Source organism: Muntiacus reevesi, chromosome 6 (assembly GCF_963930625.1).
Source record: "Muntiacus reevesi chromosome 6, mMunRee1.1, whole genome shotgun sequence".
Classification (NCBI taxonomy): Eukaryota; Metazoa; Chordata; class Mammalia; order Artiodactyla; family Cervidae; genus Muntiacus; species Muntiacus reevesi.
In genome coordinates this window covers 19,558,622-19,581,691 of record NC_089254.1, presented here as the reverse complement: position 1 = coordinate 19,581,691, position 23,070 = coordinate 19,558,622, and positions in this window count along the sequence as shown.

Below are 23,070 nucleotides of genomic sequence, written 5' to 3'. Positions count from 1 at the left end.
ACATCTTGATATGTAGTTTGTTTTATCATCTCTAATATTAATACATAGATCTTTTCACTGGGCAGGTGGAGCTGAAAACAATGTAGAATTTTCAAAAGTCCTGTCCTCACCTTTGAGAAACCCTGATTTGTAATGCATGAACAAATCATGTGTCATTTTAGAGTCTTTGAGAATATAATTTTATCTTTTATTTTTATTTAAAAATTTATGAGAGTCACACTCACCCATAATCACACCTTTTTTACTCTCTATTTTGACAAACATTGTATTACTTAAGAAGTGAATGCCCATCTGGCCCATTGAAGTCCACTTTGTAGAGGGCACATTTATCTGATGCACAATTTTTTCAAGTTTTTCATTGTTACAGACATATCCATGAATCATCTTTATGACTTTCTGTCTATCCATCTCTGTTCATCTACCCATCCACCCATCTCTATGTAGTCAGTGGTTAAAAGCACAGTTTGGACTCAGCTGTCCTGGGTTCAGTTCCCTGCTCAGTCAATCTGAGCTGTGTAACCTGTGGCACCTCAGTTTTCTTATCTCTAAAATGGGGGTACCAAATGGTAGGATTGCTGTGTGGAGTAAATAAGTTAATATAGATAAACTTGAAAAAATTCTTGGCAGATAGTGAACTCTCAATAAATGCATATTAGTATTCACATACAAACACATATATTCACATACATATTTCAACCAAAATGGAGTCTATATTCATATGTAGCTTGCTTGAAAAATTATTAACAAATTATAAACATCATTTCAGGTAAGGATACATAGAACCTTATTAAAAATAGTAAATGCTTTGTATTCCATTGTATTAATATACCATTTCCCAATTATATACTTATAGTTACTTTCAACGTTGAGGCAATGGCAACCCACTCCAGTACTCTTGCCTGGAAAATCCCATGGATGGAGGAGCCTGGTAGGCTGCAGTCCATGGTGTCGCGAAAAGTCGGACACGACTGAGCGACTTCACTTTCACTTTTCACTTTCATGCATTGGAGAAGGAAATGGCAACCCACTCCAGTGTTCTTGCCTGGAGAATCCCAGGGACGGGGGAGCCTGGTGGGCTGCCATCTATGGGGTCACACAGAGTCGGACACAACTGAAGTGACAGCAGCAGCAGCAGTTACTTTCAAAAGCATCCATTTAAATAACATGTCAATAAACAACCTTCCATATGTACTATTCTCTATGCATGTGTCACTATTTCTGTAGAATAGATTTCAAAAGTGGGATTTCTAGATCAAATAATGTCTACTCATGTCTATGTATTGATTTGAAATATAATATATATCATACATGAAATTCTTACTTCTAAGCTTTCTATTCCATCTACTGATTTATATATTCATTGCAGCATGCTTCTTTTATCACAATAATTATATTTTCCTTTAATTTCTGCTATGGTAGGTCCTCACTATTTTCTTCAAAACTTTCTTATCAATTCTTATATATTTGACACATAATATTAAGAATCATTTGAACATTAAACTTTTAAAATGACATTTATTGCTTTCTTTATAATGTTACAAGAAATACATAAATACAAAGAGATTAACAAGAACCCATAATCCCCACCCCATAGAGATAACCATCACTAGCATTTTGATGCATTTCTTTCCAGTGTCTATGTATTTTTATTTCATTTATTTTTATTAGTTGGAGGCTAATTACTTTACAATATTGTAGTGGTTTTTGTTATACATTGACATGAATCAGTCATGGATTTACATGTATTCCCCATCCCGATTCCCCATCCCGATCCCCCCTCCCACTTCCCTCTCCACCCTATCCCTCTGGGTCTTCCCAGCGCACCAGGCCCGAGCACTTGTCTCATTTATCCAACCTGGGCTGATGATCTGTTTCACCCTAGATAATATACATGTTTCAGTGCTGTTCTCTCAAAACATCCCACCCTTGCCTTCTCCCACAGAGTCCAAAAGTCTGTTCTGTACATCTGTGTCTCTTTTTCTGTTTTGCATATAGGGTTATCGTTACCATCTATCTAAATTCCGTATATATGTGTTAGTATACTGTAATGTTCTTTATCTTTCTGGCTTACTTCACTCTGTATAATGGGCTCCAGTTTCATCCATCTCATTAGAACTGATTCAAATGAATTCTTTTTAATGGCTGAGTAATATTCCATGGTGTATATGTACCACAGCTTCCTTATCCATTCTTCTACTGATGGGCATCTAGGTTGCTTCCATGTCCTGGCTATTATAAACAGTGCTGTGATGAACATTTTCTTTTAACTGAAGTATAATTGATCTACATGACTGTTAGTTTTTGGTACACAACACTGTGACTCAATATTTCTATATGTTACACATGATCACCATGACATGTCTAGTTATCATCTGTCACCATCAAAGATATAACAATAGAATTGATTATATTCCTCTTACTGTACATTTCATCCCCATGACTCATTTTGTTGGTAACTCTTCACCTACCTCACGATTTCACTCATCCCCCTAAACCCTATTCCCTCTGGCAAACACCTGTTTGTTCTCTGTATTTATGAATTTGTTCTTTTGTTCTATTTGTTCATTTTTTAGAATATTCTACATATAAGTGAAATTATACAGTATTTCTGTCTTATTATTTCACTTAGCATAATAACTTCTAGGCCCATACATGTTGTTGCAAATGACCAGATTTCATTCATTTTTATGGCTGAGCAGTATTTCATTGTAAGCATATATACCATATCTTCTTTATCCATTCGTCTTTCAACACTTAGGTTGCTTTGATAGCTTGAGTACAGCAAATAATGTCGCAGTCAACATAAGTATGCATATATTTTTTGAGTTAGTGTTTTTTTCCCTTCTTTGGAAAAATACCCAGAAGTGGAATTGCTGTATTCTATGGTAGTTCCACCTTAAATTTTTTGAGGAATCTCTATGCTGTTTTCCACAGTGACTGTAACAATTTACATTCCCATTAACAGGGCACAAGAGTTCCCTTTTCTTCACAGCCTTACCAATGCTCATTATTTTTTAAAAATTGCTTTTACTTATTTACTTATTTATTTTTGGCTGTGCTGGGTCTTTGTTGTTGTGCTTTTCTAGGCTTTTCTCTAGTTGTGATGAGCAGGAACCTCTCTCTAGTTGCAGGGCATGGGCTTCTCATCATAGGGGCTTCTTTTGTTGCAGATCACAGGTCTAGGGTACACCGGCTTCAGTGGTTGCAGCACATGGGCTCAGCAGTTGCAGCTTCAGGGCTGTAAATCACAGACTCAGAAGCTGTCACACATGGGCTTAATTGCTCCACGGCATGAGGGATCTTCTCCCATCAGGGATCCAACCCTGATATCTCCTGCATTGACAGGCAGGTTCTTCAACACTGAGCCACCGGGGAAGCCAAATGCTACTTATTTGTTGTCTTCCTGATAATATACATTCTGACAGAGAATGCATTCTGCATTATATGAGATGATATCTCATTGTGGTTTTGATTTGTATTTTCTTGATGATTAACGATGTTGAGCATCTTTTCATGTAACCATTGGCCATCTATGTCTTCTTTGGAAACGTGTCTATTGATTTTAACATTAATTTAATCTACTATGTTGGGAACATGGTATAATCTTGGCATTTGGTCATGTCTTGGTTTATAAATATCAGTATCATTTCAGGATTTAAAAAAATTTCTATTCCTAAATCTTTTGTAATTAAATATATGATACATCTGCATTGCTATATGTAAGCAATAATAGGCTCATCTTCAAGATTAAAAGAGTAAAAATGATATATCAATAGATGATATGAGAGGATTTGATAACATTTAAAAGTTACTAAAAGTTTTAGAATAATATAGAATGATTGGAAAGTGTTTCTTAAATTGTAAATAAAAGAAAAATAAAACAAGATACAAATTAGGATTGGAGAAGGAAATGGCAACCCACTGCAGTACTCTTGCCTGGAGAATTCCATTGACAGAGGAGCGGGACAGGCTGTAGTCCATGGAATCGAAAAGAGTCGGACACGACTGTGCAACTAACTTTCACTTTCACAAATTAGTAGCTTCAGATTTGACTTTAAATCGTAAACGAAGACAGTATTTTGTGTGTGCCGTGTACTGTTTAAGTGCTTTTACAAGCATTGCCAACCCAGTCGTGCAACAATCATATCAGAGGGATGCTACTATTATCAGCTCCCCTCCCCCCTTTTTTTTGGCCTCACCGAGCAGCATGTGGAACTTCCCTAACCAGGGATTAAACCCACGTCCCCTGAAGTAAAAGGGTGGAGTCTTAACTACTGGACCATCAGGGAAGTCTCATCTCCCTTTTCACGAGACAGACACTGAGATAGAGGTGGGATAAGAAATTTGTCCACAGTCACTTTTGTAATCGGTGTTGAACTGGCATCTGAACCTAGGCTATCGAAGTGCTGAACTCGCCATCTAAACCACAGTGATCATCCCGACCTCTACCAGCGTCAGTACTAACATGTACTGTGCTTAGTCGCTCAGTGGTGTCTGCGTCCTTGTGGCCTCATGGACTGTAGCCCACCAGGCTCCTCTGTTCCATTGGGATTCTCCAGGCAAGAATACTGGAGTGGGTTGCCATGCCCTCCTCCAGGGGATCTTCCCAACCCAGGTCGATGGCACTGCAGGCAGATTCTTCACCAGCTGAGCCACCGGGGAAGCCCATGAATACTGGAGTGGGCAGCCTGTCCCGTTTCCAGGGGATCTTCCTGACCCAGGAATCAAACCAGGGTCTCCTGCATTGCAGGTGGACTCTTTACCAGCTGAGCTACCACGGAAGCCCTAATACTAACATATCCAGGTCCTAATCAGGGGGGTATCATAATTCATGAAGAACAGTAAATTGATTTGACATGTATTTGGATGTACCTCAGCAAGACTATGGTTTTTAAATCTTAGAATCAAAGACAGTGAGAGTTGACAGGAACTTGGAGGAGTATGCAGTTCTTAGTTCTAGGAAATAAGACATAATTCGTAAAAGTAATCTAAGTACAGAATAACATAAATATATTTTTTAAAATGTATTCTAAATAAATGTCAATAAACTTGAAATTCAAAGTAAAATTATATTTCTAGAAAAATGTAAAATATTAAAATTAACAAAAGAAGAAATAGAAATTCTTAATTGACCAATACATGTTAAGTAAACAAGGCCCCTTAAAAAGCAAAAATTTTTCTTCTATAAAGTACCAGGTCCAAAACGTTTTATATGTGAGTTTTACCATGTATATCCTCTATTGTATACTAATATATCTAGAAAGGAGGAAAAAAGAAAAACTGCTAAAATTATTTCCATGAAGCAATTACAGCATATAAACCTCAATAAAGGCGGTTCGAGAAAATAAAATTACAGTTCATTTTCACTTATGAACATTAACACCATATCAGATCTAAATTTTTATCCAACCAGGTAAAAAATGAGTTCTGTTTAAAAGAAAAAAATAAGATAATCTCAATATATTAAAAAAAAAAATCTCTTTATGTCAACATTTTTAGAAAACTAGGTAGCTTTGCAAAAAGGGAACTTTCTTAACCTAATGACATAATAATAAATTATAGCAATAACATATCAAGTGGGAACATTTTAGAAGGATTTCATTTGAGACTGGAAAAAACTAATAAGAAAAGGCAATAGGAACCCTAGTATCTCAGTAATGCTCAAGTGGGTACAGGAAGTCATGGACAATACAAGACCAGAAAAAGAAATAGAAGAGATTAAGAACTGCTAGAAAGAATCAACACTCATTATCTGCAGATGCTAATTTGACAATGAAAAGTTTAAGAATCCTACTGACAAACTGATAGAACGAAAAAGAAAGTTCAATAAGATTATGAAATGGTTAGAATAATGTGATACAAAATACAAAGTCAAAAGAATTAAATATATATAAAATTGGATGTGACTGATTTCTGAGTAGAAAAAGATTTCTTAATACCAAAAGTAGCACAAAATATAAAGGGAAAAACTGATAGCTTTGACTACATGGAACTCAAGATATGGCCTTAAAATAGGACAACACAGATAAAATTTTAGATGCAGGTAGATTGAGTGAAAACCTTTTAATTTCTGTAAATAACTAAGGATATCAAGAATATATGCAAATAAAATAAACACAGCAAGAATTAAGTCAAGGAGCTTTATGGAAAAGTAATGTAAAGATACGGAGCATATACAAAGAATGCTTATTTGTGCACTCATTATTAATTGAAGGAACTACATAAACATCCAATATTTGAGTGCCACTATCACCGACTCGATTGGCATGAGTTTGAGTAAACTCCAGGAGTTGGTGATGGACAGGGAGGCCTGGCGTGCTGCTATTCATGGGGTCGCAAAGAGTCAGACACGACTGAGCGACTGAACTGAACTGAACTAAACTGTAAGTGCTTTTAAAGTAAAACTGTTCTGTTCTGACCTTAGAGCAACTCCATGATCTAGGCATCATTATTGTCTCCTCTTCCAAATTAGGAAACCAGGAACAGGCAGTTACACGAGTATTTAGGGGTGGAATGAGAATTTGAGGCCACACGTGCTTGCATGCTCAGCCGCTTCAGTCTTAACCAATTCTTTGTGACCCCATGGACTGCAGTCCACCAGGCTCCTCTGTCCATAGGATTCTCCAGGCAAGAATCCTGGAGTGGGTTGCCTCCCACATCTCCCACGGCTCCTGTATTGTAGGCAGATTCTTTACTGCTGAGCCACCAAGGAAGCCCTGAGGTCACACACATAACCTCTAAAACCAGTATGACTTCACTGCTGTTACACCATCAGGTTGTTAAAAATTAGAAAGGTAACATCAAAGGCTGGCAAGGATGTGAGGAAACAATCTCATATAATATTGAGAGGGGCAGTTCTAACACAATGTAACCATCTCGAGTACAGTCTGGCAGTACTGAGTGAAAATTGTAGGCATATTTGTTGTGCCCCCAAGTTCACTCTTGGGTGTGGACTCAAGTGATGTTCTTCACAGATGCTCAGGGAGATATGTACAGTGATGCCTATCAAAGTATATTGTGCTGGAAAAAGTTGAAGGCAACCTAGGAGTTGAAAAAGAGGTAAATTGCTTTTAAGTATAAGTAACATGTAGTGTATTAATATGCATGAGAGGAATCCTTATGCTTGAGGCAATAATCAGCATGGAAAAGATAGCAGTGTAAGCAGATTTCATAACTATGAAGTTGAATAGAAAAGTAAGAAACAGAATGTGATGCCAGTTGTGCCATTAAGAGCATATCTACATTAACAAAAATAAATTACATGAATACTCACATTACAAATGACCACAAACCCCATGGAATGTGGACTGGAAGAGTGTACATTAACTGCATGTGAGTAGGAACATGGTGGGGTTTGGAGGGGATTGATGATGCAGAAATGAATGAGAAAAAAATAATGAAATAAAACATAAAAGAGAGAAGATGCACTGACTGACAATAAAAATTTGCCAGGAACCAAGGAGTATAATCAATTCAATTCTGTGCACTTGAGATCCCAAATCCCAAAGCAAACAAAAATAAAAATAGCAACAAATTTTAAAAAATCTACCCATCTATCTATATACCTATCTATCCATCCATCCATGCATCTATTCATCCATCTATGTGACTGAGTTTTTTAAAATGTTGGTATATCAATATATAAAATTTAGATCTACTCTAATAAAAATTATGTAGTGTTTTAAAGAAATTCAGGAGCCTAAAGAATAGCACAGAGAGAATTATCGGAGATGAATACAGTGATTCTTGTTGCATTTTTCCTGTATGTTCTTTTAATTTGTGTGACAGAAAGAAAAATATTTAACACAAGAAGTGTTTCACATGAATTGTAAAACCTGGGTTACTTATTTACTATTTTATTACAGTCCAGTTTAAGAATGTACAGAGAAATACTTGTTGCTATAACCTGAAATCGTTCACCCTTATATCCTGTGATTACAAAAACATTCAAAAAATTAAGAATTACATGCTTTATATTGCATTTATGTTGGCCTTCTTTTTTTTTAGTTTCTAAGCTTATAATGACCCAGAGAACATATTTGCTTAGAGAGAAGGCAGAAAAAAGGGAAAAATTCTTTTCCTTTCAGCTACATTCTTTCCAGTGGTCTTAATCACTATCCTCTTGCATTCATGGCCTTTGTTAAGTAGTGCAATATTTAATCATTTAAATCAGGGCAATATTACAATGTATATATTCCTTAATAATAAGAGGTTAAAAAGATAAAAGCATCTCATTCTCATTTAGAGATGTAGTAAAATATTTATGAATAAAACAGCACAGTGTCTGGGATTTACGTTGAGGTACACCAGGAGGAAAGCAAGGGAAGGTTAGAGGAAATGAAATTGATAAAGTGGTAACAATGTTGTTGTTGAGTGACAGGAATATAGAGGTCTGCTATTCTCTTAAGTCAATATTTGTATAAGGTTTAGATTCTTCTATTATAAAAACTTTTCTTCTAAAGATTTTAAACTTGGGCTTTCTTTGTAAGGTTTAAAATATCATTCTGCTATAATTGCATTCTGAAATATTTATGAAATGAATAAAGCTCTTAGCACTGCATGGCTAGATACATTTGGAAGAGTTTATACTGTCAGTCCAAAAGCCCAGCCACTGCATTCAGGATGAAGCACGGCCTGACGCATGTCTCCCATTTCCAAAACAACTGGCAGGTGTGGGCTGCTTTTCCATATTTGAAGTAAGCACTGGCAAGATTTCTTCCTCTCTGAGTCTATGTGGGGCAGCTCCTGGCTGTAAAAATTGCTTTCCTTCTCACTGAGCAATTTCAAAATTTAACTGTCAAATAATAAATATTTATCATAATCAAGTAGCTTTGCAAAGAGAAAGAAAGGGGTTTTGTTTGTTTCATTTTTTGTTTGTTTACAATTTCCAAAAGACAATGAAGGGAACAATTTCCTCAAAAGATTTTACTAACCTAAAATTGGTTAGTATGGACATGGTTTAAATTGATGAATCATTTGCTTTAGGGAGAATTTTCTACACTAAAATACCCATTGAAAATTAGTGACATTTGGAAGTTCGTGATAATTAAATATTTTAAGTTATGAGTACTAAAATCTGAAGGAGACTGTTGAGACGCTGATGAAACCTCTGGAGGTTTCTGCCAAGCAGTCTTTCCGATATGACAGCATAACTAGTTGGCTTCTTTCTCTTTCAGATGTGGTTACCAGAGGTGGTGAGGGGGTAGGAGGAGGGGAACTGGATGAAGTTAGTCAAAAGGAACAAAATTCCATTTGTAAGATAAATAACTACTAGGGATGTAATGTATAACATGATAAATATAATTAACCCTGTTGTATGTTACATAAGAGAGTAAATTCCAAGAGTTCTCATGAATAAGAAAATTTTATTTATTTATTTTGTATCTATATGAGATCATGAATGTTCACTAAACTTATTGTGTAATCATTTTATGATGTATGTAAGTCAAATCACTATGCTGTATACCTTAAACTTACACAGTGCTGTATGTCAATTATATCTCAATAAAACTGGAAGGAAAATAGAAATAAACTGTAAATAGCAATGCTTATGTATAACTGACAAAATAATTGTTTTGAAGACTTTTTAGAAACATATTTGCTTACAGAATGATATAAAAATGCAGCACAATTGAGTGATTCTAAAACTTGTCCTGAAATTCCCTGAAAGAGACAATTTTTTTTTTCCTCACTGGAAAACTACTTTCCATGAGTTTTAAACTGCATCTGGTTTGAATCAGCTTTGGAAATCACTGCTGTGTTTTTCTAAAGTAATGCTGGATCATCTCCACATGATCCTGATGATGGCATCATTTTATTTTGTTTTGTTTTTGATATTCACTTCATTCCTCAAAACTTTCACAAAGAGAAATGTAAGCAGCAGGTTAGTCCAGGGCCTTTACCTATTCTTAATGCAACTGTTTGACTATTCATCATGAGCACAGGAGTAGGTCCATCTCTAGCTCACCATTGTTGCACAACTGTATGCAAATATAGAACATTTTCTCTCACCGTTTTAAACTCAATTATCAATATTCTCACCAACCTCAGAATTAAATCAATATTCTTGTGGTGCTGACATAAAGCTCCTCATCATACAGTGACAGTATTTTCTTCGAAAGCTATTTCTCACCTAATAGGACCCTAATATTTTAAAATCACTAACCTTCCATCTTATTCAGTAGAGGTATCAAAGACAGATTTCAGCTACAGATTGCTGGAGAAGAAAAGGAGCCAGGGCCTTTAAAAAATGCCCCAGAGCTCTCAAACTGCTCATGGATGACTCAGAAGAGAGGCTAGGGTTCTTGGGAGCCTACAAGACCATGTATCAGGCCATGTCGGTGGTCTACTGTCTTGTTTCAGGCCGAACCTATTCAGAGAAGTTTAATGAAAGGTTTAAGAGATGTGGGTTCTGGAGAACAAGTGTTGAAATTAATTCCAGCTCTGTCACCTAACTGTGTGATTTGGCCAAATTGTTTGCGGTCTCTAAAAAGGGAGAATACTACTCTAGCTCATTGGATAGTTCTGAGGATTAGTTAAAGGAATCCATGTAAAGTGCTTAGAATAGTGCCTAGCAAAAGGTAAGGACCTAGTAAATATCAGCTGCCATCAGTCATCCTCATCATCACCATCATTATAAACACCCAGACTAAAGCACGTATAGATATAAATATGTAAGTATTCATGTATACACATGCATACACATACATATAAATATGCAACACATGACAAAATAGTATAACTTTTAGTTTTATCTTGCAGTTTTTACCTATCATGTATTAGTTTTTCAGGTGAGTACATGTGTATTTCATTTAAAAATTGCCATCTTGTAACATATTATATTGATGCATTATTTTACATTGGTGTACCTTTAGTTTTCACTTCCAGGTTTCTTGGTTTATAAATAATACTTAAAGCTGCAGTGTTCTATACATAACTTTGTCTATAAATAGCACTCTTTCTGAAGAATAGATTCCTAGAAGTGAAAGTGATTGTTCAAATTGTATGTGTATCTATGTGTATGTATGTGTGTGTGTATGTGTATGCTACAGCAGCATGCAGTCTCTCTTTTTTTTTTTGGTTCTACCAGTTTATTGCTACCAACCCATCTCCCTCCACCCTCATGCACACATGCTCAGTCATGTAATCCCATGGACTTCAGCCCGCCAGACTCCTCTGTCCATGGATTTTTCCAGGCAAGAATACTAGAGTGGGTTGCCATTTCTTTCTCCAGCATGTAGTCTCTTAATTCCCAGACCAGAGTTCAAACCTGCATCCCCTGCATTAAAGCTGAGTCTTAACCATTGGACCACCCGGGAAGTCCCTCAAATCATATTTTTAGTTTTTAAAAAATTGACTGATATTCTAAAGTGTTCACCAAGTATATTATGCCCACTTAATATATTAATGGTTCTAAAAACTGTTCACTATCCATTTCCACAGACCCTAGCCAGTACTTAATGCTCTTAATTATTATAAATCTACCGGGTATGATATTATATTGTATTTGGTCTTCATTTGCATTTCCTGGCTAAGAGGAAAGTTGAGCATATTTCCTTATATTTATTGGCTGTCTTTAGGTATTCTATGACTTTTAGGTTTATATGATTTATATATTTACATACTGCATGGTTTCTTTAATCTTTTTTAATCTTTAATTCTTTAATCTATTTCTTTAATCATTGTGTATTTTAGGAATATTAATTCCTTGTGTATATGTTTCAAAGACTTTTTCCAAGACTGCTGGTGATTGCGTGTAGACATTTCTTCTCTTTAAGTGGGCCTTTCCACACTGAGCTTAAAATATTTGGTCATATTGTGTTCAAATAATCTTACAGCTTTGATTTTGCTCTTTAGTTATTTTATCTACATATAAAATGATTTTGCATTATTTTGGTGGTAAGTAGGTTTACATATGTTGGGTAGTGAATTTCCTCATAATTAAATAAATGTGAAATCACAGATAGAAACTGAAAGATGAATAGGACTTTAAAGATTACTTAGTCCTTAGTCCTATTTTGCTAGTCAGAGGATTAAAGCCCAATATGAAGAAAAGAAGTCATTTACTTCAGCTCTAAGGGTAATTTGATTTGAATGTTAAGGCTTGATGGCTGATATGAAAATGTTTCATTTGACCAGATCCCCTCTTCCCAGGACACTTCCTGCTACATGGGTCTGTATTAAGTAGTTTGGCTGGCAGTATTTTCACGGTTTGCTTCCCCCTCTACATATTTATTTCTTTCTCAGAAATCACAGTCCTTTATAGCATTACTTCAGATAGTAGGACTTATTTTTGAACTCTTTTTCTTTTAACATAATTTTTTTTCAAAACTCTTCCCGAAAGAGCCAACTTTTGGTTTGGCTCAACTTTTCTGAAAATAATAAAGTTTAATATTCCACCTATAAATATCTACCAGGTATGAAAACATTCACTGCTCTAGGTCAAACTCAGGTAGGAAACATAAAATTTGATTCTTAAAATATGAAAATACTTGACAAAAATTTTAAAAGGACAATCTGTGGTACAAATTTGCTTTTGAGAAGGATGATTTTAGCTTGGTTTTAATTTTTACTAACATTACTTATTAGCATTTATTGTTTCTTTTCTACTTGCTAAAGTAATGCATAAACTGAAGAAAATTTAGAAAAATGTAGAAGAAAATTTAGAAAAATTTAGAAGATACTTCTAAAATAAATTTAGAAAATATTTAAAATTTTCTACTCTGCATAATCACTGTAAATATTTTCATATGGTTTAAAAATCATTTATGGTTATATATGTGACATTTTGAACAAAATAAACCAGTCAATTCTAAAGGAAATCAACCCTGAATATTCTTTGGAAGGACTTATGCTGAAGCTGAAGCTCCAACACTTTGGCCACCTGATGGGAAAAGCCAACTCATTGGAAGAGACCCTGCTGCTGGGAAAGATGAAGCAGGAGGAGAAGGGGACAATAGAGGACAGGATGGTTGGATGGCATCACTGACTCAATGGACATGAGTTTGAGCAAACCGCAGGTGGAGCTGAAAGAGCATAATGAAGTATTATAGAACATGCACTTCTCATTCTAGAAGACAATTCAAAGCTTATACAGCAGTGAATAGAGGAAAATGCATAGTTTTGAAAACATTGTTTAGAGTGTAAAATAAGAATAGTATCTAAGCCTTCAAATTACCATCACTTCATGGGAAATAGGTGGGGAAACAGTGGAAACAGTGTCAGACTTCATTTTTTTGGGCTCCAAAATCACTATAGATGGTGACTGCAGTGAAATGAAATTAAAGATGAAATTAAAAGATGCTTACTCCTTGAAAGGAAAGTTATGACCAACCTAGACAGCATATTAAAAAGCAGAGACATTACTTTGCCAACAAAGGTCCATCTAGCCAAGGCTACGATTTTACCAGTGGTCATGTATGGATGTGAGAGTTGGACTGTGAAGAAAGCTGAGTGCCAAAAAATTGATGCTTTTGAACTGTGGTGTTGGAGAAGACTCTTGAGAGCCCTTTGGACTGCAAGGAGATTCAACCAGTCTATCCTAAAGGAGATCAACCCTGGGTGTTCATTGGAAGGACTGATGCTGAAGCGGAAACTCCAGTACTTTGGCCACCTCATGTGAAGAGTTGACTCATTGGTAAAGACCCTGATGCTGGGAGAGATTGAGGGCAGGAGCAGAAAGGGACGACAAAGGATGAGATGGTCGGATGGCATCACCGACTTGATGGACATGAGTTTGAGTAAACTCCGGGAGTTTGTGATGGACAGGGAGGCCTGGCATGCTGCGATTCATGGGGTCGCAAAGAGTAGGACACAACTGAGCGACTGAACTGAACTGAAGCCTTCAAATAAAGATAGAAAATGATTAACAATAAACAGAGAACAGCAAAAAATAAAATAAATAATAAAAAGTCATTAAATGAAATGGAAGACAGAAATGTGATTTATAAAACTGAAAGCTACTGTTTTAAGGATCAGTAGATAAGACATACATTTGAAAAAAACTGATCAGTAAAAGAGCATGAATGCAAACACCACACAGAATGAGGTGAAATAACTGAAGACATTGAAACTTATCAAGTTATGATAATAATTTAACAGTACATTGAAAACCACATTAAATGGACAATATAAAATTTGTGACAAAATTAGTAAAAAATGAAAAAAATAACTTGAGTAGACAAATAGCCACTAAATATATTACTAATTCTAAGTTTTCTCTCTTAGAAAGCTCTAGACAAGGAAAAGTTAATAGGTAATTACTACCACATATTCAGGGAACAGGTGGCTTAGTTGCTCAGTCATGTCCAACTCTTTACAACCCTTTAGACTGTAGCCTGCCAGGTTCTTCTGTCCATGCAATTTAACAGGCAAGAATACTGGAGTGCGTTTCCATTTCCTTCTCCAGGGGATCTTCTAGACCCAGGTATCAAACAAGCATCTCCTGTGTCTCCAGCATTGCAGGTAGATTCTCTACCTGCTGAGCCATCGAGGAAGCCTAATTCCTTATTTCTACAAACTGAACCAAAAAATAGAAAAACAGGAAAAATGCCAAGCTATTGTTTTGAGACCACATTAATTTTCCTTGGCTGCCCTTTTTCAGGAAGACATCTTTTAAAAAATCATTATGAAAAGAGGCTTTTTGGGGGGAGAGGGTAAATTGGAAGTTTGAGTTATACACACTATTATAAAATTGAAAACTAATAAGGACCTACTTTATAACACAGGGAACTCTACTTAATACTCTGTAATGATCTATATGGGAAAAGAATCTAAAAAAGAATGAATATATGTGTATTTATAACTGATTCACTTTGCTGTACATATGAAGGTAATACAACATTGTAAATCAGCTACACTCCAATAAAAATTATTTTAAAAAATAAAAAAAGAGCTTTTCCCTTGGGCCATTTCAGTTTCCATTTCCATTTCATTTATTTTTTTTCCATTTCCATTTTAATCTAAAAGGTCTTCAAAACTAAATTTTATGATAGTGAGAATCAGAATTAATCTCTTCTGTTATCTATCAAAAAAGAGACGCTTTCAAGCCAAACCTATAAAGTAGGACCAAGATAGTCCTTAATTTTAATTTTCATAACAAATGTATAGTTATTTAGTCAATATGGTTTGCAAGAGTTAATTTTGAAGTCATCTCTGTATATTGCATATTGGTTAATGGCTCAGGCTTTGCTGTTAAGAAGCCTGGGTCTTATTTCTGGTCCCTCCTTACAAGCTATGTAGCCTTTAGCAAGTTAATGTAAACTCTCTTACCCTCCCCATCTCTAAAATGCTAGTAATATCTTAAGGAATTTTTGTGAGAATTTAATTAGATAATAAATATAGAGAGATTTAGAGTAACTGGCTCACAGTAATCCTCAATACCTTTTGGTCACTATCTGTGCTATGATACGTTTTGTTAGAATAGTTCAATTATAATTTTAAGAAAGAATCTTTAGCCTAAAGTTTAAGCAACATAATGTTTATGATTGACAAGAAGTGTCTTTAAAATAACTTTTTAAAAAACTCATGTATTGTCCTAAATGAAGTAATGCTATAGAAAGATAGTCTTTGTTATCCTTGAATGTCCTGAGATCTAATAAAAGACTTAAATCCCCAGTTGGAAATATTAACTAACATGACCCAAATAAAGCCAAAAAAGTACAGCATGACCTTTCAATATTCTCCTAGGGCGCTATTTAACAAGACCATCCAATACTATACTGTCCAATATGCTAGCCATTCTCCATGTGTGGTTACTGAGCACTTGAAATGTAGCTGGTCAGAATGAGATGGCTGTAACTATTAAGTGGATACTAGATTTTCAAGACTTAGTGTGAAAAAAGAATGTAAACTCTTTTAATAATTTGTTATATTACGTGTTAAATTGATAGTATTTTTGATATACCAAGCTAACTGAAGCTGAAACTCCAGTACTTTGGCCACCTCATGCGAAGAGTTGACTCATTGGAAAAAGCCCTGATGCTGGGAGGGATTGGGGGCAGGAGGAGAAGGGGACGACAGAGGATGAGATGGCTGGATGGCATCACCAACTTGATGGACATGAGTTTGAGTAAACTCCGGGAGTTGGTGATGGACAGGGAGGCCTGGTGTGCTGCGATTCATGGGGTCACAAAGAGTCTGACGCGACTGAGCAACTGAACTGAACTGAACTGAAGCTAAACAAAACTTATTATTAAAATCTTTTTCTTTTTTTAAATATGCCTATTGGAAGATTTTGAAATACATATGTGGTTAACATTTTATTCTTATTAGATGGTGCTGATCTAGAGACTATAACCTTGTATGACTCCCCATTTACAATTAATTAAAGCCTGTAACCTATGAAGTTTCATGTTAACTGGTATATCTCCAGTAGGGATATAAATGATTTCCCTCTGGTAGAAAAGATAACCTCACAGGTTATAACTTTATTGTAGTGAAGGACAGCAAGCAGTTGTGTAAATGACCCAGGAATCTTATTACATCATTTTAAAATCATGTGTATCAATACCCAGAATCATAAAATGACCTTTTAACCAGCTCTACCACCTCCTTGGTTGCCTCATTAATGACAGTAAAATTTTGCCAGGTGTTGACTCTGGAGGACTTAATAGATATGCTTCAGAAGAGTTCATTTCCAACTAAGAATATACATGAAAGAAAGCCTTTTTTAAAACTTTCTGAAAATTATATTGTAATGGGAAAAATTTTTGCAATGTTGTAAAATCTTTTAACTAGTTTTGCTTTTATTTTTTTGATTGCATGATATTTTTCTTAAAATTCAACTATGACATATGTAATTTAATATTATTCTGAAAGTCATTCCACAATTCACAAAAATTCTCAGAGAAATTTAGCCCATTTATAGCATAGCCTTTATCTACTGTTTTCTGCAAGGATATGAACACAGATATCATAGAGGGTTATGTTAATTAAGCTATTTTTGCTAAGCAATCTTGAGCAGTTAATCATTAATATTCTCAGCAAGTCTTAATATTAAGCCAATGCCTGTCTGGTGCTGATAGAAAAAAGACTTACCAATCATTTAAACACAAGTATTTTGCCTAAGGGCTTCATTTCTTGCCTCGTCAGTTGATATTTCTATTTCAAGTGCAATATACAAGAATCTTAAGTTTTTATTAACATTCCTGATAGTGTGTGTACTTCTACACAAAAGTATTCATTTAGAAATCAAAGTTACACTTCACCTACTGTAAGCTAGAAGAGAAGTGGTAAGTAACTTCAGTGGCTCATGGATAACTTACCTTCACTGGCTCCTAAGAGTGGGAATCAATAACCAGGTCATCTGTGCCTTATGCATCTCTCAGATTATTCTACTTAAGTCATTCATTCAGCAAGTATTTAATAAGCACCTTCTATGTTCTCAGTTCAGTTCAGTTCAGTTGCTCAGTCGTGTCTGACTCTGTGACCCCATGAATCGCAGCACGCCAGGCCTCCCTGTCCATCACAAACTCCCGGAGTTTACTCAAACTCATGCCCGTCGAGTCGGTGATGCCATCCAGCCATCTCATCCTCTGTTGTCCCCTTCTCCTCCTGCCCCCAATCCTTCCCAGCATTAGGGTCTTTTCCAATGAGTCAACTCTTCGCATGAGGTGGCCAAAGTTTCAGCTTCAGCATCAGTCCTTCCAATGAACACCCAGGACTGATCTCCTCTAGGATGGACTGGTTGGATCTCCTTGCAGTCCAAGGGACTCTCAAGAGTCTTCTCCAACACCACAGTTCAAAAGCATCAATTCTTCAGTGCTCAGCTTTCTTCACAGTCCAACTCTCACATCCATACATGACCACTGGAAAAACCATAGCCTTGTCTATATTCTAGCTTCTCTAATTGGCATTGCAGCATAACACGGAACACACTGACAGACTCTCTGCATTTATGAAGCTTCTCTGTTAGTAGGAGGAGCCCAGTGGCTGAAGAAGTATAAATAAACAGAGTAGCAGATGAGGGGCTTCCCTGGTAGCCTAGCTGTTAAAGAATCTGCCTGCAATGCAGGAGTCCCCGGTTCCTGAGTCGGGAAGATCCCCTGGAGAAGGGATAGGCTACCCACTCCAGCATTCTTGGGCTTCCCTGGTGGCTCAGTGGTAAAGAATCCACCTGCATGCAATGCAAGAGACCTAGGTTCAGTCATGGGGTTGGGAAGATCCCCTGGAGGAAGGCATGGCAACCCACTCCAGTATTTTTACCTGTAGAATCCCCGGAACAAAGGAGCCTGGGGGTGAAGGGGCCTACAGGCCATAGGGCCGCAAAGAGTCAAACACAGCTGAATGGCTAAACACAGCACAGCAGAGCAGATGAGAACAGAGAAGTAATCAGGGCCAGAGAGCAACGGACCCTGTGGGATATTGAGAGAACTTTGGCTCAAGATGTAAAGATGCTGGAGGGTTTCGAGTAGAGAAATGACGTGATAGAAACTGCATTTTATAAAAGACAACTCTGCCGTTGTGTTGAGACTAGACTAAGGTAAGAGTGGGCTCCCAGAATGGACTTCCAGATAGGAGGCTACTGCATAGTTCAAGCAAGAGATGCTGAGGAGTTTCACCCATGTATTTACTAGAAGTGGTAGAGTGGGTGCCTTCATGGTACAATGTGAAGTAAAAAGGACAAGATTTGCTGATAAAGGGTGTAGAATAAAGAATAGAGACAAGAATAAATTCATTTTTAAAATTTTTTGCCTGAGGAAATGGAAGGACAGAGTTGCTCTTTTTAATGAAATGGGCAAGACTGAGAGGATTGGGGCAGAATCTTAGGACTAAGTTTTGGATGTGGAAAGTCTGAAAGGCTATTAGACACCATGGGGGAGATGTCAAGTATGTTATCATACGTAAGAGTCTATGAGTTCAGGAGAGATGCCAGGGCTAGGAATACACATTAGGATAGGTATGTAGATGACATTTAAAGCAGTAAGAATGAATGGAATCACTAAAAGAGTATATATAAACAGGAAAGAGATGAGGGCCAAGAACAAAGCTCTGAAATATTCCAGCCTTATTACTCAGGTGCCCTAAGTAAATTCACCTAATACATTTAATCCAGTATTTGCTACATTTATTTTTCTAAGGAATACATTTTCTTTTCATGGATCACCTATTAAAACTTCAAGAAACTTGAATTATGCAGAACATCCTTTGCAGAATGCAATAACTCATTGCCTCATCCTTCCACTTAATGTTGCTTATATAAACAGAGCTATTAAATCCTTATTTGACTGTATTTCAATTAGCTTTGGAATTGAAAATTAGAAAGAAGACAGGGCAGTTCATTTGATAACAATGTCAGAGACATGAGGTTCTATCCTCATTTTGTCTTTTAAGATGATAATTATCAAATCTTGATCAGAAAAAAAGAAGAAGTTATAAGTGATTTCATTTTCTTTCCTGCAAGGTTTTTAAACAGAATTTTAGAAACTGATTTCAAACATTAAAAAAAAGACTATTTCCCCCTCTGGAACTATAAATTCTCCAAAGCTGATCTTCAAGAAGGACAAATTTTGTCTCTGTTAGCTGAAGATCATCTGTCTTTTAATTTATCTGAGTTTCTCAAGTAAACTTTAAAAAACATGTATTGAAAAAAGGTGAAAAATAAAGATTCAGGTTTTGACATAATATGCAGTAAACTTAAACTTTGACTGTTTTAATCTATGTCACCTTGTAAATATGAAGTTCATACATAAAACTCTTGAATTTTTCTTTGAGAATTAAATACTATCACAGACCATCTGGCATCTTGTGATTCCTGAAATAAAATCTACTTCTGGGAACAATTTAAACCTTAGAAAAACATTGCTATGCCACAAATTAAACTCTCCTATTTTTTTGCCTTGGAATAATGTCCCCCCTGGAAACGCGTCTTTTTTGTGTGTGGATTACTTCCACCCTGGTTGCTACACTGTCCTCAATTTTTTTAAGTCAAAAATTTCTACCCTTAACCAGCTGACATGCTAGTTGCTCAGCTGTATCAGACTCTCTGTAACCCCATGGACTGTAGCCCACTAGGCTCTTCTGTCCGTGGTATTCTCCAGGCAAGAATACTGGAGTGGGTTGCCACGCCCTTCTCCAGGGGATCTTCCCAACCCAGGGACTGAACCTGGGTCTCCTGCATTGCTGGCAGAATCTCTATCTGAGTCACCAGAGAAGTCTACCTTTAACCAGCTATATCCCCTCAAAGAGTGTGACATTCACCCTTTAAAAGAATATACTCTATATGTCAGGAATTATTCTTGTTACTATGACGGATACAAATATAAAATTTGCAATGCCTGCCTCAGGGAAGCTTGATGGTGAAAACTAACAAGGATTATTCTTGTTTATCTCACTCTTCTTAACCCGAGACTAGAACATGTCTTTCACTTTGGGTATTACCAGAAAGTATAAGTTTTCTCAACATTTCCACTTATAGTTGAAAGATCTTTCACAAACAAAATCAAAACCCTGATGAGTATTCTTATCTCTGTTGCAACAGGAACTTTCAAGTCAGATTATGTTTTAGTTTGAAAATTTTGTTGTTCTAAAACTTTAAAATCACCTTTTTTTTTGGCCTCTGAGAATGTGTAAATTTCCCTCTAATCTGGTTGATGACAAAACCCATTAACATTTTCATAAGGAAATGCACAGAAAATGAATATTTAGGAGGGACTTCAGGAAGTCCTATGTTGTTTTGGCTCATCTACTGTCTAATTGAACAAAGGAGAAATGTGAGACAGATTTTCCTGAATTAGCTTCTCTAAAGGGTGAGGTATACCTAATGTATCACTCCCAGAACCAGAAACTTGAGTGCAAATGGTAGATGTCATCTGTTCAGTCCTCTTAACTCATTATAGAGCTATCCATCCAGAACAAGTTCATACCTCCATGATAACAAAAATGACTTCTTGAATAGGGCTACAGCTGTGATATGGAATAAGAACTATACCGTGTCAGTCAAGCAAATTTATTTGGGGTTATCTATCAGAAAGGATGCACATGCTACTGTGATCTGCCACTCATTGTGAGTGTTTTGCAGTGACATCATTTATAAGTGTTATGAACATTAAATTTTTAATGGGACTTCAGTTTCCAGATTTACAAAATTGCAGTAATAGTAATACCTAACTAAACATTGCATGCTCTGGAAAGAAATGATTGAAGTTATTTCTATGAAAGTGTTTGCACATTGCTGAGTGTGATTTGTAAAAAAACTACTAAAGGATGCAAAAATCGAGGACTCGTACATATATCCTATCTCACAAAGTTAAGCATCTCCTCCATCAGCCACAGGAAGATGGCAGAGTGCTGAGGAGTGTAACAAAACAGACCACTTTATTTCTAACTCCTGGTAATCTATATCCATGTATTACAGTGACCCTCATCCAGTTTCCTCCATTAATACAATGAGCAAAGTTTTAGAGTACTACATTCCAGGCACATACACCTACAAAACAAAATCAGACAAGACCCTGTTTTTTACTACTTAGTTAGAAAAAGAAGCCGTGCATCCCTTACAAGCATGTACATACCTGTCCGAATGGCTATCATCAAAAAGAACACGAATAACAAATGTTGGCAAGAATTGAAAGGGAAGGAACCCTGTACTCAGTTCGTGAGAATGTAAAATGGTGCAGCCACTGTGAAAACACTGTGAAGGGTTCTAAAAAACTAAAATTAGAATTACCAAATGACCCAGCAGTTCCACTCTTGCGTATATATCCTCAAAAAACCCAAACATTAATTTAAAATATACGTTCACCCCAATATTTATAGTAGCATTACTTATAATTGCCAAAATATGGAAGCAACCTAAGCATGCATCAACAAATGAATAAATAAAGAAGATGTGGTGTATGTGTGTGTGTGTGTGTGTGTATATATATATAGGCTTCACTGGTAGCTCAGTTGGTAAAAATTCTGCCTGCAGTGCAGGAGTCCCAGGTTTGATCCCTGGGTCAAGAAGAGCCCCTGGAGAAGGAAAAGGCAACTCAGTCCAGTATTCTCGCCTGGAAAATCCTATGGATAAAGGAGCCTGGTGGGCTACAGTCCATGGGGTTGCAAGAGTTGGATACAACTTAGCTACTAAACCACCTCTATACACATGCAATGAAATACTACTCAGCCATAAAAGAGAAAAAAATGTGAAAAAAGACATTTGCAAAAACATGCAGAGACTTGGAGTGTATTATTCTAAGTGACATTAGTCAGACAGAGAAAGACGAATAGTGTATGATATCACTTATATGTGGAATCTAAAAAATAAAACAAACTAGCAAAAATAGCAAAAAAGAAACAGACTTACAGAGAAGTAGTGTTTACAAAAGGGGAGAGAGAAGTGGGGAGGAGCAACAGTGGGGTTAGGGAGTAAGAGGTACAAATTACTATGTATAAAATAAATAAGCTACAATGATATATTGTATATCACAGGGATATAGCCTATATTTTATAATAAGTATAAATGAACTATAACCTTTAAAGATTGTGAATCGTTAGGTTGTACACCTGAAACATACAATATTATACATCAACTATGTTTTTGTTGTTGTTTAGTTGCTATGTCACGTCTGACTCTGCAACCCCATGGACTGCTCCTCTGTCCACGGGATTTCCCAGGCAAGAATACTGGAGTGGGTTGCCATTTCCTTCTCCAGGGGATCTTCCTGACCCAGGGATCGAACCTGGATTTCCTGCATTAGCAGGCAAATTCTTTACCAATGAACCACCAGGGGTTACTTTAATTAAAAACAAAAAAAAGCTATGCTAGATAGAGGTGTGCTCTGGGTGATGTTGGTGCCTGGATGGACAGGGGTATTCAAATAAGACTGCGGTTGGCGGGAGGGGAGGGAAGACCAGAGGACGGCTGTTGGGAGGATGACTCCCATGAAATGGCTGAAGCCCCCTGAGGCGATAGAGAGCTGGTGCGCCCAGGCTCTCAGGGGATAGGAGGTAGAGTTCACTGAGGCAAGGAATACAAGTGTTAGCAGGGTGTGGAAATGCGATGCTTCCTGTTGTCTTGAAAGGAGGCAAAAGCCCCAAAGCAGAGGATACATGGAAATAAGTACTCCTATGTTTTACAGAGAACTTGCT